Here is a 23,525-nt window from a genome sequence, read left to right on the forward strand (position 1 = left end):
GCTACTTGTTTGGTTTTACTGTCTTGGAGAGTTAATTACTCTCCTACTCCAAGACACTAGCCTGATCTATATTGGTGTTTCAGAGCCCTAGAAATGTAAAAATTACTAGATGAATTTTAATTAAGCGCTGTGTTATTAAGGCTGTTATTACTCAAATGGGTAAATGGATACGAAACCAATGGTGTTATGACCCGACTCAACTGAATGCAATCGAATATGATAATGTGATCTTTTCAATTCGATGAATCCTACTTAAAGTAAGGAGAGAGTTTCCATTCACTTCCAACAATGCAAAAAATTGATCACTAAGAGAAAATATAACAAATTCTCTAATGCACTAATTTCATCAAGAAAAACTAATGCAAATCAATTCCAAAATAGTTTTTTTTTTTTTATTTTTTTTTTTGTGTAAATTCAAATCAAAGAAAACTGATCTAAATCTACGATTGATTTTTCAGAATGTAAACTATGCAATTGTAATCTATGCACAATTCACTTGAAAAGTATGCAAATGTAATCTATGCACATTTTTCATTAATATTCTGAAAATGAGAATTCTAATTATGCAAATGTGATCTATGCAAGAGAATTCTCAAACACAAGACGATTCTAATGTAATCTAAGAACCAATCAAGTGCAAGTCGAGAAAATTGGGTGAGAGTTCCCAAGATCAAAAAATAAAAACACTCAAAGGCGATTAACACTCATACACAATTTAGCCCCCCCCCCCCCGCGGGCGAATGAGGGGGAAATTTTTTTGCAAAAACAAAAGCAAAAATATGCAAAATTGTGAAAGTACTGAGAGAAACCTCCAAGTAATGACCAAAGGAAAAAAAATCAAGAATTTCTCAAGAAAGAGACTCAAAACACCCAATTGATGAAAGCTTAGAGCAGGAATGCCAATGAAACTAGGCAAGATGAAAACTTCTGACAGGTGAACAGTGGATCTGGGTAGCAAAAACAAATTAAAAACAAAATCTAAGAGGCAAAAAGAAGAAAATTGAAATTTTCTCAATTTTGACAGGGTATGCAGGCAACCTGTTTGCACAGGTGCGTGTACGCTCTGTGCACAAAGCTGAAGTGCGTACAGGTACGCACTATGCTTAACGCAGAGGCTGCGTACTTCTAGCAAAATTAAGAAAAACTAAAATCTAATTTAACCCTAAGCTAGCCCACCCAAATACACAGTCAAACAGCCAAAAACCAGAAAACAAACGACTTTTCTCAGATCAAAGTTTCACACAAAGGAAAAATCATTCACATCAATGGATTCCCCAGCGGAGTCGCCATTTTGTCATGCGGAAAGAGTCGATAGTGCGGACACAACCAACCTCCCTAGAAGCAAAGGCTTTCTAGTGACAAACAAGACAAATAAACACTACCTTTCTCTAAACATGCATCGAGAATACAAGTAATCAGGGGATTTTAACATACCTTTAGTCCAACGCTTTGTAGTAGTCCAGCCTCGCCGATCCGGATGAGCTCCTCCTTCTCTTCGAAACCTGCATTCACTAACAAGCCAAAAGATTAAATAGCACCTGATAAACTCATAAAACAATACATATCCATCATACAGACCAAGGAATATATGAAACAAATCATGAATAACAATCTGTTGAGAAAAATGAGTTCATTTGTATTAAGAGGAAACAAAAGAAACCATTACAACCTGAGCCTTGGTGTTGTGCAAGTCCCTCCTAGGGTCCAGCAAGAGTTTTCCTTTACTTTGATCAGCTCACCCACTCTCAAATAAGGCTAGGAAAGGATGGGAATCTCTCCTCTCAATCTTTACAAGGGAGTCCTAATTCCAGCAGCATCTACCCTTAGGAATGTTCAGCTTTCAACCTCCCCTCCCTCTGGCCCAATGCTTGTATTTATAGTGCTCTAGAGGAAGTTATTCAGGTCCACCATCAATGGGATAACCCCCTCTTTGGATGGGATAGTTCCCCTCTTGATGGGATAAGTTCCTCTTTGGTAGGGATACATGAACCATCTAGAGGCGCTTCATACACGTCAAACAAGCTTCTAGAATGCTCTAGAAATGACCACAAGTAACTTTTTTGGAGTGAAACTTGCGCCTTTTGACCTTTACAGGAGTACGCACCCATTGCTTTACAGACAGAGCGTACAAGTACGCAGGTATTGTGAACTTGGGGTGCGTACACGCAGGTAAGGCTAAGAGAAACTGCGTACCCAAAGATATATAGATTTTTAATGACTTTCTCTCTTTTTTGGAGTTTGACATGGAGAGCAGAGGTATGAGGCTTGCCAAGGAGGATAGTATGACAGTTGATGGAGCCATACTAACTGCAAATAGTCATGGTGACAAATTTTAGTGTAACAGGACCAGTATAGAGTTCATTTGCAAAAGAAGCCTAAGTATTAGCACCCTCCAGAGATTCCAGAGAGGGAGTGGAAAGTCCTCATGGAAGATGCAAAGGAGAAGGGCTTTGAAAATAAGGGAAGACACCACCCGGACCAGGAAGGTATGAGGCACTTTTAATAATATAATTATGATGCTTTATCATCATTGCAACATCTAATTAAGTTTTTCAATATTTTCAATAATATAGGCTCTCAGATACATCCAAATCCACAAAGGCGAGAATAACTAATCATGGGCAACATCATATTGGCCCAGGTGGTGACTCAAAACTCACCACAAAAATTATAAGCATAAAAAATTTTAATTTGCATCCAAATTCTAAATTATTAACAATTTTATTTTAATATTACAGAATAAGAAAAATTCATATTCTCGTGCAAAATTACAGGGGTCACAATTCAAAGATCATGCCACAAAGGAAGACTTCAAGCTTTCTTACAAGCCTGGCTATCAAGTTGTGGTTGAATGTAGGAAAATCTTGGCGTCTTCATAGTCTTTCGGCACCCAATGTAACACTTGGGTAAATAAAAGCAACGAATAGTATTTATAAATTATTACTTTTACAATCTATTGGTTATTATTTTTGTCCTTAAATTATTGTGTTTAATTGTAAAAAGTAGGCAAGCAATATAGATACAACGAATGAGCCTAGTGATGGTGGAGCGCCTCTTGAAACTAATGTTCAGCTTGGTACTAGGGGCATTTCATGTGTTATAAAAAAAATTAACATGGATTACAATTTAAAATATTTAAATGAAAATAGTGTATTAATTATAACATTTCTTGTTTCTACTCTAGAGCATGTACAAGACGAGGCCAAACAAGAGGAGGAACATATGGCCACACATGAAAGTATTTCGCTTCCATCCACTACCAAAGCAAGTAAAGAACACTCTACTGCTCTTTTTATTAATAAAACACTTGTAATAATAATAACTATAAATATTACTTTAACATTTCTTTCTTATTGCAATTGATGCTCGACCCGACTTGCAGTAACATAGACATAGGACTAGGTCAACATCAAGACATACAGAGCCCACAACAGTTGAAGGAGACCAATATCAAGACGTCCTTTCTAAATAAATATTTAAAAGGAGAAAGAAGCATGATAATAAATTATTGTACTTGTTTATTTAGAGCCCAATTTTTTAAGTACCACATTTTTTACTAAGAGGTTGAATGCCTCATGGCATGTGCACGTGTAACTTTTGACTATTTTATTAGAACAACCTTGTTTCATATTATGTAAACATATTTTTTGTGATAAAATTTATTGAGATAAAATATTTTTTGAATGTACAAATGAATGAATTAATTAATGTTTGCTATTTGTTTCTTTGTGTATCTTAATGTCTTTCTTTCAACTATTTCCTAGTAAATAGATTGGGTACTGGGGAATTGAGAGTGATTTGAGGGGGGGGAGGGGCCATGAGAGCTTCCACATTCACATGGTTGGACCTGTTCAGTAAAGAATAAATTAATATTTGGATAGTATTGGAGCAAAATACCGTCGATCCAACATAGCAACAACAAAGTCAATATTGACTTTAGTGTTGCTTCGTCGACTGGGGGAGGTTTGCTCCAAGATTAAACTACTCCAACAATTTATTCTTGAAATCGAGAGGATCTCATTCAGGTATTCATGCACTCAAGTATTTTAATTATTATTTATTCATGCAATAAAATTTAATATTTGGTCAAATTTAATCTAATTTTGCCTCATTGGTCTCATGAATATGTGTAGGACAACTAGTACCAATTTGGATGTTGAAGTGGAACAACTATCTGAAGAAAATAACTCAAAATGATAAAGCTTTAGGTGAGACAACAAAATTTGTTTGATATTTTTGTTGTATGTCTTGGCTAAGTGGGAGATACATAAATGTTTATGCCCATTTTAAGTAAATAATAGCCATGAGTGGGAATATGCTCTATTCTAGAAGAAGATATGACAAGCAATGAGATAAAACTAAAGTGGGTTCATGCATTGTATCGATTATTCTTTGGTTATATTGAGATGCTTTCAAATTACAACCGGAATTGTTGATTGTTGTATTCCCCCCTTGCTTATGTATTTTCGTGGTGATGTTCTCATTATGTACTACTGGTTTTTATGGTAGATTTATTTCATTTCCTGTTATTTTCTTTGTTGCAATGTTCTTCTAGTTTTGTATGAGAGAAATAGAGTGAAATAAGAAACTTTTCCATGAAAAAAATGCATGTAGTATTTGTCTTTCTTTGACCATTGTGTTTGTATTTGAGTGAAAGACCACAAACTCTCATTTTTCATGCAAGGAAGTAGGAGAAACTCTTACTCTATTATTTGGGCATAAGGCACTCGTATGATTTTTCTTCTATTTTATTAATTATTTATCTCATATAACTTCTACTCCTTCCTTTGCTTTTAAGGCACTTTCATTCATATATCTGAATTTGAAATATTAACTAGGGTTCAAGTCATATACGCAAAAAAAAAAATCATTCAAAATTGCTCAACTTTAGCCCACCAAGCACTTGGATATTGGGTGCAGGATTTAGTTTTGCATTGCATTTTATTTCAAGCAATTTTTATTTCTACATTGCAAATCTAGTCTAAGTAGTGGATAAATTAATATAAATCCTTAAACCCCCAAACATAGAGTAGTAAATTAAAAATGGGTATATTAGGATACCCTATATCTAACATATAAGTGATTAACATCAAAACAATCCCAAACAAATTTCATTAACACTGTTAATCCTTATCAAACCAACATCCTAGAACAAATCTTGAGATAAGATACAACATCTTCCATCTAATTTCTCTCCCACCTATCTTGCCACGTTACTCTCTGCCACCTAACATACCATATCATGGTTATGACACTACCATGTGTCACTAAAAAATGGGCCACTTGGCCACCCAAAAATGCCAAATGCACTTCCCACTTTTCATAACCATAGGGTTTCATGTCACCATCCTACCACCTATCATTTCCATGTCACCTTTCCATGTCATCACAATATCACATGTCCTCACCTTAGTGTGCCACATCATATGTGCATGATAATGTAGGCCCAAAAATATTTCCTATCTCACCAACCTAAACATGACATGTAAAATATACACAAGGATCATCCTTGGGGCGTTACACTAGTGTTTTTCCTATTATCATCCATTAATCCTTCGAAAAAAAAATTGTTGGTCCAACCACTGCCTCGATGTGGATAGTTCTTGTTGATGCTACTCCATTGTATCTTGTAGAACCTTATTATGTAGCTCTAAACTTTTGATGCAAACCCTCCTTTTCGAACCTCCACGGCCTTCTTTGTAACTTAGGGTCAGGCCTACGCGACATCATTCTTATTATTAAAACTTTTGGTGGTCAATCGTTTTAATGAAAACCATGCATATAGTCTCCATGGTAGCCCCACCTTAACCAATACATAGTCAACTCCATGATAGCTCGTTCAATGGAGCCTTCCGCTAAGGGGAACGGGTTTACCATTATCATCGAGTAGGAGTTTTGGGAGGGGCCCGCTGAAGCCTCCATCTAATATCTCCTCCAACCCGCCTTACCTATCCTAGCATAATGAAAAAAAATGCTTGTAAAGACCGTCGGGGTAAACCCTCTAGGTGGGACCCATGGTTCATATTTTGGGTCACTCACAAAGCTCCCACACTGGAAAAGAAAGCTTCCAAGAACAACTAAGATGGAAACCTCTGGGTGGGACCCACCTTCTCACAACATCCCGACATGTAAAAAAAGAAATTTAACAAGTTCGTAGGGGTATAGGCTTTGGGTGGACCCCAAAATGGAATTTTATGGCTCGTTCACTTAAGCCCGACCTTTTTCATCTAACGGGCTATCAAGTGATGGCTTTCTAAAATCAAAAAAAAATATTAAGCCTTGTGTGTGACCTCACGACCCTGCAAACCTCCTAACGCTCTTGCATGGCCCTCCTACAATCGCTCTGTCAAATAAATGTGTGTGTGTGTGTGTGTGTTACCTCTCGGCCCTATTAATAAAAAAATATCTGGAATAACTCTTCTAAAATAAATATATTAATTTAGGAGTATTGGTTTTCCAGCTTGAATTGTTAGCTTCTCTCTTTTGTTGATGCTCTTTTGTTCCAACACTTCTTATTCTCATCCTATGACTCTTCTTCCTTGACAATTTCTCCTCAACCTTTAATGCAATCTGATATGCTTCCTCAACATTTCTCAAGGGAAATTGACTTAATTCATCTTGGATGTCATATATCAAACCATTGATATATCTGGAAACTCTCTCAAGTGTATCCACTATATACCCTGATCTAATGTTCATTTTATAAAACTCCTTTGTATACTCCCTAACATTCATTGTCTTCTGCTTAAAATTTTGCATCTTCATAAAAAAAATTAACTGATAATCTTTAGGAAGAAGTTTACCTTTAAATATAGCATTCATCCTTCTCCAACTCTTGATCTTGGATTTGTTTTTCAAGTCCCTTTCTCCCTGCACTTCATCCCAGCATAAATTTGTATGTCCTCTCAACTTTGTGATAACAAACTTGACTTGTTTGTCTTCGGGTATCTCTGCATATTCAAAATTCTTGTTCATGGAATCAATCCAGTCTATCAATTCTTCTAGATCTAAACTTCCACTATATGTAGGTACTTCTTCCTTTGACTTGAAACCTGGATCAAAAACTAACATTGAAACTCTGAACTCTAGAGGTTCTACAACTATCTCCCCTTCCTCCTCTGGAATTTATTCCTCCTCACTTGTACCACCTGTATGATCATGATGTCTGGTAGCTTCCATGGCTTTCAACCTTCACCAAATATTTATCACCTCTTCCCTTAATTTTTCATTCACAACTAGTTAGCCTCTTCCTCAACCTCTACCTCTTCCAACTCTAAATTCCATCCTTGACATAATAAACCATATATAGAAACAACTTACCAATGCTTAATTTTTTCTTTTCCCAAAGCCTTTTGTGCTTTTATACCACCTTATGCAAACCCACCTTTCCGGACCTCCGCAACCCTCTTGGTAACTTAGGGTCAGGCCTACATGGCACCATCCCTATTATTAAAACTTTTGGTTATTGATCGTTTTAATTACAACCATGCATATAGTCTCCATGGTAGCCCCACCTTAACTAATACATAGTCAACTCCACATCATCCCTTTCAATGGAGCCCGGAACAAAGGGGAACAAGTTTACCATTACCATCAGGTAGGATTTCCAAGTGGGGCCCGTCAAGCCTCCATCTAATATGTCCTCTGACCTGCTTTACCTACCTCAATGCAATGAAAAAAAAAAACTTGTGAATACTGTCAGGGTAAACCGTCCAGGTGGGACCCACGGTTAATATTTTTGGTTGCTCACAAATCCCACTCGTTGGAAAGCAGGGCTGCCAAGAACTATTGGGATGGAAACCTCTGGGTAGGTTCCACTTGCTCACAATAGTCTAATGCATCTAGTAAGTGAGTTAACAAGGTCGTCGGGGTATAGTCTCAGGTTGGACCCCACAATAGAACGTTCTGACTCGTTCACTTAAGCTCGGCCTTTGTCAGTTAATGAGCTTTCAAGTGATGGGTTTTTGAAATCAACAAAAGTGATTAAATCATGTGCGTGACTTCACGACCCTGTAAACTCTTAACACTCTTGCATGGCCCTCCCGTAATCTATTTTTCCTTTTGTAATCTATATTCATATAACACAATTTATAATGCTTGTATAATCCTATGCATATTTATTTTAGAAGAGAAATCTATGGAATCGCTCTTCTAAAAAAAATATGCATAGGATTTTACAAGTGTTATAACTTGTGTTACATGAGCAGATATTTCATAATGACTGGTTGTTGAATAAAATAAAACTTTCACTCTCCACATGACACTCTACCTCTTTTCGTAGGCAGCGTTTTTTATTAATTTGGCCAAAAATTTGTTACAACAATATTTTGTTTCAGATCCACAAAAGTAGGATCTAACTAGAAAGAAAATAGAAAAGAAATCCACTCAAGTAGCTTTCAATCCTCTGGATGATTTTCAAGCTACATTTGGCTAATAATCCATTTATTGAAACACACCTCACTATTCACTCAACAAACTTAGATTTTCTAGAAATTACATGGAAAATAAAATTGTGCATGATTCTCTTGCATCAAGTTTTTGTATGGTGTCTTTCTTCTTTTCCTATGATGGTGGGTTAGTGTACGTGGTTGTCAGGAGGCCACTACGTCTCTATCACATGTTTCTTATTCAAGGCCACAACTTGTTTCTTGAGTACCACATTTTATGAATATTCCTTTCATTTTATCTACTCCTCTAAGGTAGAAACCAAGCCTCAATGTTAGTCTAAGTTGTCAATTAATCATTTGAATAAATATGCATTTGCTTGATTGAATTATCCTAGGATTAAAGTGATCCATGATGTCATTTTCTTAAGGTTTTGGGTTGATAGGTCACATATCATCGCTTCATTGACCATTTACATGTCTAGAGGAGATGCAATATTTCTTCACATCATATATCTATTAAGAATGCTTCACTACTATCTAGAGAGGAAGTATTCTTCAAAGGATAAAAAATGCTCCTAGATGTCATTTATGCAATCAATCTTGAGTGAAATAGTTGTGTGCACCTTGGAAAAAAAAATTGTTGGTGTGATAAGGGTATTGGGTTCCTTGTTTATGTCTCCCACTTTTGTCCTCTTCTTCCTTTCAGCATTCTTTCCTTTCATGTTCCTCCTCCTTTTGGTGAGCATATTCCTACTCATTCCTTATTAATTCTTCCATGGCTACTTGCCTACACAATTCTTCCCTTTTCTTTTCTTCATCCCTCAACAACCTACCTTCCATGTTCTCTCTTCTTCTCCTATTATATTTTTCTTATCATCTCCTCCTTTTCTATTTTGGCCTAAGTAAAATCCTTGGCTTCCTCCCTCTTCTTATCAATTTCTAACTGAGCACTCAGGAATTTTATCTTTTCCCTAGCCTTATACTCCTACTCTAATCCTATATGTTTGACACTCTACCTTTTCCCCTCATCAAATTTTCTTTACTTTTTGGCTTGTATGGCATGTAATTGTAGGTTATTTTGACATTTTATCATGATGTTCTTCCCCAAGCATGAGAATGACTCTAGTTATTAGTTTCTTATTTCATCCTTTTTGGGTACATATCATGTGAACCTGGGTGTATCTATACATTTACCATCTCCCACCCATCCATCATTTGTAGGAATATCATCATTGGTGTGGCTGTTGGAAATAATACTGAGAGGGGGGGGGGGGGGGGGGGGTGAATCAGTATTATCAAATTCTTATCAATCTATCTTCCTTATTTATACTTTGAATAATTCTTCAAATATTGATCATTGCTTTGTATGTTAGTATGATAAAATAATGAGCAGGAACAAGAAAAGCAAATAGTCACACAAAAGAACACCAGATATAAGGTGGAAACCCAATGTGGGTGAAAACCACCTGCTGCAATATGGCTCTATCTTCTTTCAATTAGAAATTCCTTTTACAATGATTTTGTACTGGTGCAGTCCTTTACCAGTACGCAGGCGACAACCTGCAAAGAGCTACAACCCTCTCTCGTTCTCCAGCTTCTCCTGGAAGGGAGCTACAACCCCCTTAGCTCTTGTACTAGCCAAGATACTAGTACGTAGGTGCTGGCCTACTGAAGGCTACAACCTTCTCTTTCTTCCAGGGACCACGTTTCATAAATTTTCAGACTGGATCCATGAACATCAATCAATCATCAAGTATATCTGCATCAAACAATCTCCTTTCCCAATTAGCACTGAATCAAGTAAACACTTCTCTGACAGTTGTACCCAGAACACAGTAACAGTAACCACACACCAAATTCTGAACCCAGAATACTGCAGCAATAGACAGAGGTAGCTAGATCATAATTTAAAGATATACGCTACTTCAACAACCTGAAACCTGCGTGCAGATCTATAAAGGATAATTCCTTCTTTCAAATATTCAGACACTAATTAACCCAGATTGTCAGATTTATAGATCAAGCATGTGCCTCATATAACATATCAAAATCATGCAAAGATACTATTATTCAAGCATAAAGATTATGACCCATCAAAAGAACTTATCCTTATTTATGCGCTAAGGTTCCTCCTTCATTCAGATCCAGATCTGCACCATAACCCAATCACAAATATTTCAGATCTAGCACTTATTAGATATTCAATTCATTCGATGATGCTTTGCCAAATGATCTCCTTCCTCTTTTATAGTCTTAGGCCTTCCACAATACCACGGTCCAAAACCATAGGATCAAAAAACTGTTGGATTAATACCATGAACCAACCATGAAAGTGCGTGAGATCAACACTTTTGGATGCAATACCACGAGCCAAAACCATAGGATCAAAAACTATAGGACTAATACCATGAACCAACCATGAAAGTGCGTGAGATCAACACTTTTGGATGCAATACCACGAACCAAAACCATAGGATCAAAAACTGTCGGACTAATACCATGAGCCAACCATGAAAGTGCGTGAAATTTTTCTCTTCATGAAAGGGACTTTTCTCTGCATAAAAGTGCGTGAACTTTTCTCTACATGAAATAAACTTTTCTCTGCATAAAATTACGTGAACTTTTCTCTACATGAAATAAACGTTTCTCTGCATATAAGTGCGTGAACTTTTCTCTTCATGAAAGGGACTTTTCTCTGCATGAAAGTGCTGAACTTTTCTCTACATGAAATAAACTTTTCTCTGCATAAAAGTGCGTGAACTTTTCTCTACATGAAATAAACTTTTCTCTGCATAAAAGTGTGTGAACTTTTCTCTACATGAAATAAACTTTTCTCTGCATAAAAGTGTATGAACTTTTCTCTACACTATAATTTATCATCTGAGATGAGTGGGTTTCCATCAAGTACAACATATGTATCATAATGCCAACAATCTCCCCCTTTGGACTTGATGGCAACAACAACCAATCACTCTCCCCCTTTGACATCAAGGGCAAAGGGTTATGCTCCCCCTAAGAACATGCTCCCCCTGACTATAAACCAGATCTGCAAAGAAGAACCATAATCCATCAAACACCATAAATGACCATGAAAGAGATAGAGACGTATTGCAGCAATATTCAGACCATCATCCATGATCTCCTTCTGTACTTCCTCCATAATGCCAACAATGCATGATATGCTCCCCCTGAACCTGTGCCATTCGATCTTTGACCAATCCGCAACCCAGCACATGTACGCATATACTTCAGATGAACCTTTCGTACAACCAACAATCAGAAGAGATTCAACAACAAGATGATGCATCAACAACCCCCAGCTTTTGCCTGAGGTATTCAAAGGTCTCCCTAGGCAATGGTTTGGTGAGTATATCAGCAACCTGTTCCTTAGAAGGAACATACTCCAACTTGACCTTTTGTTCAAGCACTTGTTCCCGGAGAAAGTGATACTTGATTGGTATGTGCTTGGTTTTTGAATGCATGACTAGGTTCTTTGAGATGCTGATTGCACTTGTATTATCACATAAGATGGAGATGGGTGGTGTACAAGTGATTTGAAAATCCTGCAAGGTCTGCATCATCCAAAGGAGTTGAGTGCAGCAAGATGCAGCAGCAACATATTCTGCTTCAGCTGTAGACAAGGCAAATGAACTCTGTTTCTTGCTGAACCAAGATACTAATCTAGAACCCATAAAGAATGCACCACCACTTGTGCTCTTCCTGTCATCCACGCTTCCAGCCCAATCTGCATCAGTATAAGCATGAAGTGTGAGATCTGTATCTCTAGGATACCATAAGCCATAATTTTGAGTCCCTTGAAGATATTTGAAGATTCTCTTTATTTCCTGAAGATGAGTTTCCTTTGGATTTGCCTGAAATCTTCCAACTATTCCCACTGCATGCATGATGTCTGGTCGGGTAGCTGTCAAATAAACTAGACTTCCAATCATAGATTTGTAGGTTGTGTTATCACAAAATCGTGTACTAAGGGCTGCTACTTAGCAAGATCTCATGCAACTATTTCAAACCAGGCTTTTAACTAAGGCTTAGCCTCCTTAGTCTGAGAGGGCTCTCTCACAGATTTTTGATATGCATTAAGGGCAAGAAAAGATGGCTAACTCTTTAAACAGTAAATGAAATTTAAGCTGGTTGGAACAACAAAATTAGGCTTCTCCCATTGGGCTCATGGAGTCAAACACTTCTGCAGTAAATAATCAATTACTCATTCATGGAAGCCAAGGCATACTATGTCTAAATCCTCAGAACATTTCTCAAGAAGGACTCAACTCATAAACATACACAGGAAGTCTGAGCACTAGGTGAATTCAGAGTGATTGCATATTTAGTGAGCTGTAAAACAAGAAGAATAAAGACCAAACTACATATACTCTGAGCATTTTAACACATGATGAATCTTGGGAAGAAAAAGTACTGCTTGTATTACTGTCAAAGTCTTTTTTACAAAAGCCAATATGAAAACTCTGTTTTTTTATAAAACTCCAACCCTGTTTACATCAGAGTTTCTCCTATATATAGGAAAACCAAAACTCAAACTACCTTGAGTCTCCTCAACAAGCATGAGGGGAGAGCTCGATGATCTACCATTAATTAACCTTATCTATTTCTAAACAAACTTAATAAATACAAAAGGTATTGCGCTGTAAATACATAGAGTCCTAATCACATTGACATTCTAACTCTATCTCCTCGTATGCATGATGCTTTTGTGAATGCTGCCACATGTCCTCTTTCTGTTTCGGTTGAGGTATCTTGAAGGAGAACACACTGAATGAGCTGGCCTTGGATTCCAGTCACGTAGATGGCTTCATTAATTAACCAAGGGAGGTGCTCTGTTTTCACGGCCTCTGTCTCCCATCACTCTTCATCACTTTAAAAACATGTCCTCTGCTCTTTAATTCTTCCCAAACAACGCATATCACCACACCTTTCAAATGAGCTGGAAGCCTTATGAGCTGAACAAGTGTACAAACCGGATCACCGAAGACTAAAACCAAAACCCTAATAATTCGGTCATAAAGTACCTTTAACGAGACTTTAGCTGGAAACAAAACATTTCACCTTTTTGCAATGCACATCTGTCATCTTCTGAACAGCTAGGATAGTTTTGAATAGTCACCTTTATGCTCTTGAAACATTTCATTCAAAATTAGCTGACCCCCTCATCGAACTCCTTATTTTTTCTTATAAAACTGCATCTACAGCAGTTTCGTAGCGCGCTACGAAACTGCTGTTTTTGTTAAAACAGCTTGTATTTGTTCTGAGACAGTATCCTTGTTCTTTCACGAGGACTGGCAGCACCATAAATCATAGGTTTCCTGAGCTCCATACAACAAATCAGTATTCATTCTTAAAAGCCAAAACCAAAATAAACACTGAGCCATTTTTCCCCTCACAGGGATTACTGAAGGAAAAACAGCCATTGACTTTGGTATTTCTTGAATTCAGAGTATGCCTATAATTCCAAAAACACCCTGAATGGTTGACGGACACAATGTCAGTTCTGGTCTTTTTCTCAGTTTCGAAACTGAAGAGTAATCCTGCACAAATTTATAATGTGACCTGAAAATGGGCTTTTACATATGGCAAACATATAGCTGTTCTTTTCAGTTGAAATCCCATTGTTTGAATCCTAAGGCCTATCCCTCTTCCTGTAATATTGCCACAAGCCATGGAAATACACGTTCCAACAATTTTAGGGGCATCACACGTAAGCTCTGGAATGAAAGATTCCGTTGCTCTTTAATACTGCAGTGTTTGTGTGCAAGAGGAAGAACCTCAGTCTCCTCATGAACAAAATGCTCTTTAAGTGTTTCTACTATTTGGTCAGCCTGTGCACAAAGCTTATTGTAAAATTCAGATGTACTAGAACTAACTCCAGCATTCTGAATGCTTTTTATAAGGTGACGAAAATCACTAAACTGACTTTCTTCTTGAGCATGCTCATTGACAAATGAAACACCTTTCTTAACCTTCTGACCAACAGTTGGGAAAACGACTTTATCCTCTGCAATACTATGAAAAATGCAAACTTCTGCAAGGAACTGTAAACGATCATTAAATGAGGACAAATTCGAAAAATCTCCTGAAAATTGTATTTGTCGTGCCTCCTCTGCAAATTTCCTTTAATTCCTTTCTGATTGCATTATGCCAGTGTATTATCTCGTCAATTGGAAACAGAACCACAGCATCAGCATGATCATCGACATGATTATTTATCACTACATGTGACCTCTTGCACATCGTCTTACAACAATCCTGTCTACTGGAACTTTGTTCCCTCTGGCCCACTGTTGTTCCAAGCATTACCACTTTGTCAATTTGAATGGTTACTTTACCCAAAGAACCCCTTTCCAAAGGTGTTCTTGCTCTTGCAAGCTATGTGCAGTTTTTGACCCTTAGGAGGCATGTCAAAGGCCCATCCAAACCCCGGTTTCCATTCTGGAGATGCGTATTCTATAAGTGCAAAAAGGCTGTCTGCGGAAACAATGATTTTATCTTGTCATGATCATTTCCTCCCATTGCTGGACAACAGTCGATTATAATCCTCTGTAGTAAACTCATCTTTAACGACATCTGTCAATATAACTTCAGCCCTTGCGCCACATCATCAGCAGTTGCAACTGCGACTATAACACCTCTCTGTTTCACAGCTTCCAATGCATCAGTAAATTCATGGAAATCCTTCGATCTGATTGACAGCTCAGGGTAAAAAAAAAAAACTGGCTTCTCCATAAATATCAAACAAAGAATCTGCAGTAGATGATTTTGAATGATATCACAAATAATCCCGTGTTCATCAAAGTATCCACCTCGACCTTCTGTTCCAAAATCTTCCCTAAAGACAATCTGAACGTTATCAATGTTATCTTGATTCCAAGGGGTTTGCGCACCGAACTACTAACAGATTCTGCACTAATTCCTTTCCAAGGCAATGATCAATCCAATAAATCTGCTCTTCACTGAAAAGCTACCCTAGCTGTTTACTCAAATCCTCTGCTGATGTTAAGTCCTTCAAAATCCGTTGCCAAAACAGAATTGCACAAAAATTTGCTATAAGTGTCTTTGTATGATACGAAGAACCAGCTGATCCATTAGCATCAATGGCATCTTGATCTTCAGTTCTGGAGGCTCTAGCTGCAAGCAAAACCACATGGTCTTTGTCCACATCTTTCACAAATACCTCAATAAGATTTTTATCAACGCTTAGCTTGTTCAGAGTAAGTGTTCCAGATTCAAGGACCTTGAAACACCTCCTAGAATGTCTTACAAACAGCCACTGCTGCTCCAGGGACCGATATGTTGGTAGGAAAACCAAAATGCTATTCTTTAGGTCTTGCTCCTGTTCATGCATATGCATTACCAGATCTCGAATCAGGTAGTGCACTTCCTCATTTATATCAGCTTCATCACGGCCTTCTTTAGATGATTCCAAATCTGATAGACATTCAGGATTCTTTTTAAGAAGTTCAAGTACCTGTTCAAAGTACATCACTTTGCATTGAAAAACAGAACGCTACACTAAGGAACTCGGTAGTGCAATCACTTCAGACTTTTCCCTTCAAATTCAGAACTGATGATAAGCACACATGCAGGAGCTTGAGAACATGCCACCTGTAAAATGCATCCACCCCAGAGCTATTTTGCATGACAGCTACTATGGATTCGAACAAATCACCCATTTCGTAGCGCGCTACGAAATCACCTAAACAGGTAGCGCTGCGAAACTGCTAAAAGATTCATGCGCTGCGAAAACGCCTTGTCCTTAAGCTAATCTGAGCAAATTTTTGGAAACAGAATTTTCAATGATAACAGGTTGGTTGATGTACTGCTGCTGATTCATCATTTGCACCGAGGCTACATCCTGTGACCATGGGTGCACATACTGGTTTTGCATCTTCCATGCCATATTTCTTCAAAATCTGCTTGAGATACTTGGTTTGAGACAAGAAGATCCCTCCTTCCTTTTGTTGGATTTGCAGGCCAAGAAAATATGTCAATTCTCCAAGCAAGGACATTTCGAATTCTTTCTGCATCACCAAGGCAAAGCTTTGACTCATAGATTCTTCATTGCTGCCAAAGATAATGTCATCTACATACATAACAAGTATTAGCAATTTGTCATTTTCAATTTTTATATAAAGATTGCTATCTGCTGATCCTTTTGAAAAACCTTGTTGATGAAGATATTTGTCCAAACGATAGTACCAAGCCCTTGGAGCTTGTTTAAGACCATAGAGAGCCTTTTTCAGTCTGCATACAAGATTTGGATCATTTCCAAGAATGAAACCATCTGGCTGCTCAATGTATACTTCTTCTTCTAAGTCTCCATTCAGAAAGGTTGATTTCACGTCCATTTGAAATACTTTGAACTTTTGAAAGCTTGAGAGAGCAAGGAACATTCGGATGGCCTCAAGTCTTGCAACAGGAGCAAAAGTTTCCTCAAAATCTATTCCTTCTTGCTGCGCATACCCTTTACAAACAAGTCTTGCCTTGTTTCTAATTACTTCCCCATTTTCATTCAATTTATTTTTGAAGACCCATTTTGTCCCTATAACATTCTTATCCTTTGGTCTAGGAACCAACTCCCAAGGGTTGTTCTTTTTGATCTGCTCAAGTTCTTCATCCATTGCTTTGACCCAACATTCATCTTTGCATGCCTCTTTTACATTTTGTGGTTCAGTGGAGGAGAGTAATGCCAAATAGCTTGAAGCTTCTGCAATTGTTCTTCTTGTTTGTACACCTGCTTCTTTCTACCCCAAAATCTGAGATTCTGGATGATTCTTCTGAACGTACCGGGATGGAGTCTTCTCTTCTATCCTTATCTGTTCCTCTGGTGCTTCTTGAGGTTCTTCTTCTTCATCATTCTGTCTTTGAGGGTAGTCTTCATCTTCTTCGATATTTTCATGATTTACTTGCCTAGGAATGTATCCCTTTTCATCAACCACTACATCAATGCTGTCAACAATTCTTCCAAGTCTTTTATTGTAGCACTTATATGCTTTGCTGTGTGGAGAATAACCAAGAAGAATGCCTTCATCTGCTCTAGGTTCAAGTTTGCCAAGTTGCTCATCAGTATTCTTAATATAGCATTTGCTCCCAAAGATTTTGAAGTGCTTTACCGAAGGAGTCTCACCATACCAGAGCTCATGAGGAGTTTGAGTGTTGTTCACTCGGACATTTGTTTTGTTGAGAATAACAACTGCAGCATATGCGGCTTCACCCCAGAAAGTTGTGGGAGTTCCAGACTCATCCAGCATAGCACGAGCCATTTGTTGGACTGTTTTGTTCATCCTTTCCACCACTCCATTTTGCTGAGGAGTTCTAGCTGTAGAGAATTCTCTTCTTATCCCATGTTCTTCACAGAAATCGAAAAATTAATTTGAGGTAAACTCCCCACCTTTGTCAGACCTGAGGCACTTAATTTTGTAACCTGATTCATTTTCAACCAAGGCTTTGAAGGATTTGAATTTCTCGAATGCTTCGTCTTTGTGCTTCATAAGTCCTAACCAAACAAACCTGGAGAAATCGTCAATGAATAATATCAAGTATTCTTCTCCTCGAGGTGTCCTTTTCCTAAATGGACCACATACATCTGTATGGACTAGCTTAAGAGGCATGCTAGCTGATCCTTCCTTCTCTGGAAAGTTAGTTCTGGTTTGCTTTCCAAACTGACATGATTTGCATATGGTGTTGTCTAGAATTTTGATATCTGGAAGACCACGAACTGCCTGATATTTGCATGCTTTCCTTATTTGTGAAAAACTTAGATGCCCCAACCTCCGGTGCCATAACCAGTGTTCATCATCCTTGCTCAAATAGCATTGTTGTTGTCCTTCTTCAAATATGTATAGATTATTTGGAGTTCTTCTACCTTTGATCACTATTTCACCTGTATCAAGATCACGAACACGACATCTGTTTGATCTAAATATCACCTCGGTTCCTTGATCACACATCTGGCTGACACTTAGAAGATTATGCTTCAATCCATCAACATACAAAACATTTCCAGCTTTGACCTTTTCTTTTAACTGAGCAGTGCCTTTTCCTTTTATAGCTGCAGGAGTATCATTTCCAAAAGAGACTTTCTTTCCCTTTTCTAAAGCAGAATATGATTCAAGTTTTTCTTTATCACCTGTCATATGTTTCGAACAACCACTGTCAATGTACCATAGATTTTCTTATCCTTCTGCATAAAATGCTATCCCACATCTTTCTGTTTGTGGTTCCTTTATTCTCCATGTTCTGGTGCTTAAGGCTTGTTCCTTTGTCTGCTGAAACCTGCTCCTGCATTCAGAATCTTCATGACCAAAGTTATTGCAATAGAACATTCAACTTCATTTTCAAGAGCCGAAAAGTTGTTATAGGTCCTTTTTGTAATCCCGATCATACTTCTTTGTTTTTGAGCTTCTCTAGTCATGATTGTTTTATATGCAACACATTGAGCTACTTTGTGACCAAAGTTATGGCAAGAGAAACATTGCCCATTGAAGAAACTTCTGCGATTATAAAATCTACCGGCCAAATGATTGTAATTTCTATTGTCATCCATTCTTGAAGCAAATTGAGAAGATTTTACCTGTGGCTGGTTGTAGCTTTTGTTCATCCTTAAGACAGATTGCCCCTGGTTTACCTGATAGTCTTTGTTCGTTCTTGATGTAATTCATCCCTGCTTTACCTGGTGATCTCCATTGTGCTTTTGCTCATTCCTTCTTGCTGCATCAAGATAACTCTTTGAGGTGGATGCTTGAGATGTTTCTCCATTATACCCCAGACCTGTCTTGTTTAGCGGAGAACGTTGTACATTGACGATCTCATCCAGAGTTTCAGATCCTTTGACAAACTTAAGATTAATAGCCTTTGTTTTCTCAATTTCTTTTCTAAGGCCAACAATTTCACCTTCTAACTTTTCAAGATATTTTTCTTTTTCATCAATTTGAAATTGTAGAGTATCAATGATCATATTCTTTTCTTCTATACATGTCTTAAGTCTAGAAATCTCTTCATAAAAATTATCCACATCTATAGCATCCATGTAATCATCATCTTCAAATGCCATTAAAAGTTTATAGTCATTACCTCGTTCATCTTCATCACTATTTGATAGACCATCACTGTCTTCATGAGTGTAGTAGCTTTTCTTATTTTCATTCTGTTTCTTGTTCCATTTGGTAGGTTCCTTTCCTCTGTCAATCTTATCCTTATGAGGACATTTGGCAGCATAATGACCTACTCTTCCATAAGCAAAACATTTAAAAGGTAGCTTACCTCTGAACCTTCCAGTACCCCATTGAAGATTTCTGACAAAATTTGATTCTTCTTCTTCTTCTGGCACGTGACTTGATTCATAGTAGTCTCCTTTTCCTGAAGCCTTAAAAGCAGCTTCTCTCCTGTCTGATGGACCTCCTTTTCTCATTTCATAAGCAGTTAGAATTCCGTGTAGCTGAGACATAGTAAGAGTTCATAGATTTTCCTTTTCTTCTATTGCAGACACTTTAGATTCAAACTTGGGGGACAATGATCTTAGGACTTTTTCAACCACAACAGCCTCTTTTATTTCTTCACCCAAGTTTTTCATACAATTAACAATCTCATCTACCCGAAGGAAATAGTTAGCCACACTTTCATCATTATACATTCTGAGATTCTCATACTGAATCCTGAGGGTTTGAAGTTTTCCACGTTTTACCTGTTCATCTCCTTCGTAGCTCAAAACAATCTTGTCCCATATTTCTTTTGAGGATTTATATTGCATAACCTTCACGAATTCAGATTGAGATAGACATCCTAGAAGAGTATTAACCGCCTTTTCATTTGTTTCATATTTCTTCTTCTCAGTTGAGTCTGTAGGAGTAGCTGATGGAAAAGTATACCATGTTTCTATAATGTCCCATACTTCTGTACCCAAAGATTGAAGATAGGCAGTAACTCTTACCTTCCAATATACGAAGTTTGTTCCATCAAAAATCGGTGGCCTGATTGATGCTTCCCTCTCGTAGTTGCTCATGATGTTAGATCTTCCTTCAAGCGATCAAGCTTCTTCAGAAGGACCTGCTCTGATACCAATTGTTGGAAATAATACTGAGAGGGGAGGGGTGAATCAGTATTATCAAATTCTTATCAATCTATCTTCCTTATTTATACTTTGAATAATTCTTCAAATATTGATCATTACTTTGTATGTCAGTATCATAAAATAATGAGCAGGAACAAGAAAAGCAAATAGTCACACAAAAGAACACCAGATATAAGGTGGAAACCCAATGTGGGTGAAAACCACCTGCTGCAATATGTCTCTATCTTCTTTCAATTAGAAATTCCTTTTACAATGATTTTGTACTGGTGCAGTCCTTTACCAGTACGCAGGCTACAACCTGCAGAGAGCTACAACCCTCTCTCGTTCTCCAGCTTCTCCTGGAAGGGAGCTACAACCCCCTTAGCTCTTGTACTAGCCAAGATACTAGTACGTAGGTGCTGGCCTACTGAAGGCTACAACCTTCTCTTTCTTCCAGGGACCACGTTTCATAAATTTTCAGACTGGATCCATGAACATCAATCAATCATCAAGTATATCTGCATCAAACAATCTCCTTTCCCAATTAGCACTGAATCAAGTAAACACTTCTCTGACAGCTGTACCCAGAACACAGTAACAGTAACCACACACCAAATTCTGAACCCAGAATACTGCAGCAATAGACAGAGGCAGCTAGATCATAATTTAAAGATATACGCTACTTCAACAACCTGAAACCTGCGTGCAGATCTATAAAGGATAATTCCTTCTTTCAAATATTCAGACACTAATTAACCCAGATTGTCAGATTTATAGATCAAGCATGTGCCTCATATAACATATCAAAATCATGCAAAGATACTATTATTCAAGCATAAAGATTATGACCCATCAAAAGAACTTATCCTTCTTTATGCGCTAAGGTTCCTCCTTCATTCAGATCCAGATCTGCACCATAACCCAATCACAAATATTTCAGATCTAGCACTTATTAGATATTCAATTCATTCGATGATGCTTTGCCAAATGATCTCCTTCCTCTTTTATAGTCTTAGCCTTCCACAATACCACGGTCCAAAACCATAGGATCAAAAAACTGTTGGACTAATACCATGAACCAACCATGAAAGTGCGTGAGATCAACACTTTTGGATGCAATACCACGAGCCAAAACCATAGGATCAAAAACTATAGGACTAATACCATGAAACAACCATGAAAGTGCGTGATATCAACACTTTTGGATGCAATACCACGGACCAAAACCATAGGATCAAAAACTGTCGGACTAATACCATGAGCCAACCATGAAAGTGCGTGAAATTTTTCTCTTCATGAAAGGGACTTTTCTCTGCATAAAAGTGCGTGAACTTTTCTCTACATGAAATAAACTTTTCTCTACATAAAAGTGCGTGAACTTTTCTCTACATGAAATAAACGTTTCTCTGCATATAAGTGCGTGAACTTTTCTCTTCATGAAAGGGACTTTTCTCTGCATGAAAGTGCGTGAACTTTTCTCTACATGAAATAAACTTTTCTCTGCATAAAAGTGCGTGAACTTTTCTCTACATGAAATAAACTTTTCTCTGCATAAAAGTGCGTGAACTTTTCTCTACACTATAATTTATCATCTGAGATGAGTGGGTTGCCATCAAGTACAACATATGTATCATAATGCCAACAGTGGCTATTTAATTACTTATCTCCTTATGTGATACCATTGGTGTTTTCCTCAATAATTCATCATGGAATGTATTTCAATGATACATGGGGTATACTAATAATATTGGTTGAGTTGTACCTTACATCAGTGACCTAGGAGATAGATCCAAAGTGGATGGCATGATTATCTCAAGAACGATGATGCATGGAAAGGAAATGCATTTGTAGGACAATGTATGAAGATATAAAAGTGTTATGTGTGATGTAATTTTATACAACTACATATCATTATCATGACTGACTATGGTCCATTTGTTGGAGATAGGTGTTATGTTGATGAAATCATGTACTAGTGAGTGATAATTAAATAAATCACAATAACGTAATTGGTTACTAGATAAGTAGAGGCCCATCCACTTTCCATGTGGAAAGGCAATGTGTTAGTTAGGAAAAGTATCATTTAGGATATTTGTGTAATATTTTATTGGTTATGAAGTTACTAAATGTAACCTATTTCTTATGAATGTGCAGTCATTGTCAGTTTTTACATTTGCAAATCAAGCAGGGTTGGACATGTTGCAAATGACATTGGTTGCATTGAAATTTATACCTTTGGAAAAAATTCTAGATGAAAAGGCTCACGAATGTTTTTCCACAGACTATGGTCAAATTCTTCAACAGGTGATGTTGGATAAATACTCTTTTTTTCTTTCTCAAAATCCCCATAGTAAACACAACTGAATAGATTAATTTAGGGTTACAAGCAAATTCTAAAGTTCTATATAATTCACTAATTTGGTAAATTATGTTTCATGCAGGGTTATGCTTATCTACTTGTTGGTATGTGTCTCTCAAGTATTTGTAGCCCTGCTTCATATGAACAGGAAACAGATTGGAAGGCTCTAAATGACGAAGACAGTACCCATTTCATCATTTTCATATTTATGAATTGGTCCTTTATGTGACCATTTTTTTCATGCAGAAGAGTATATGAATACTCATTTTTGTGGAAATTAAGTAGGTCAGCTAAATTATCACATATTTTATTAAGCTTGTTTGCTAATACTCTTAGAACTCATATACCTATAGACAATTTTGATGGATTTTGTAAGTAGACCTTGCTGTTACATTTTGTTATATTTAAAGATTTTTAGTGAGACATTGTTGTCATTTGGTTGTGGTCAATATTTTTATTCTATCCATTTGATGTCAATATGTAATTGGTTTTTGGTATCTAACCTCTTGGAAAATTTTGGGTATGTGTGCAGGATCAACGAAAGAAGAGTTGTGAATGATCCACAACTATGTACCTTGTGATCCAGAGCAATCACTGTTGAAGGAAAGTGAAGACAAATGAGCTTATGAAGGAAGCCCTAGATGTAAAGCCAAGGAGGATACTTTCCAGGAAAGAAGGAATGACATGACGGAGGAAAATGATG

Source organism: Pinus tabuliformis, chromosome 4_1 (genome assembly GCF_031772625.1).
Source record: "Pinus tabuliformis cultivar Carrire ecotype Pingquan chromosome 4_1, CPIR1, whole genome shotgun sequence".
NCBI classification, from domain to species: domain Eukaryota; kingdom Viridiplantae; phylum Streptophyta; class Pinopsida; order Pinales; family Pinaceae; genus Pinus; species Pinus tabuliformis.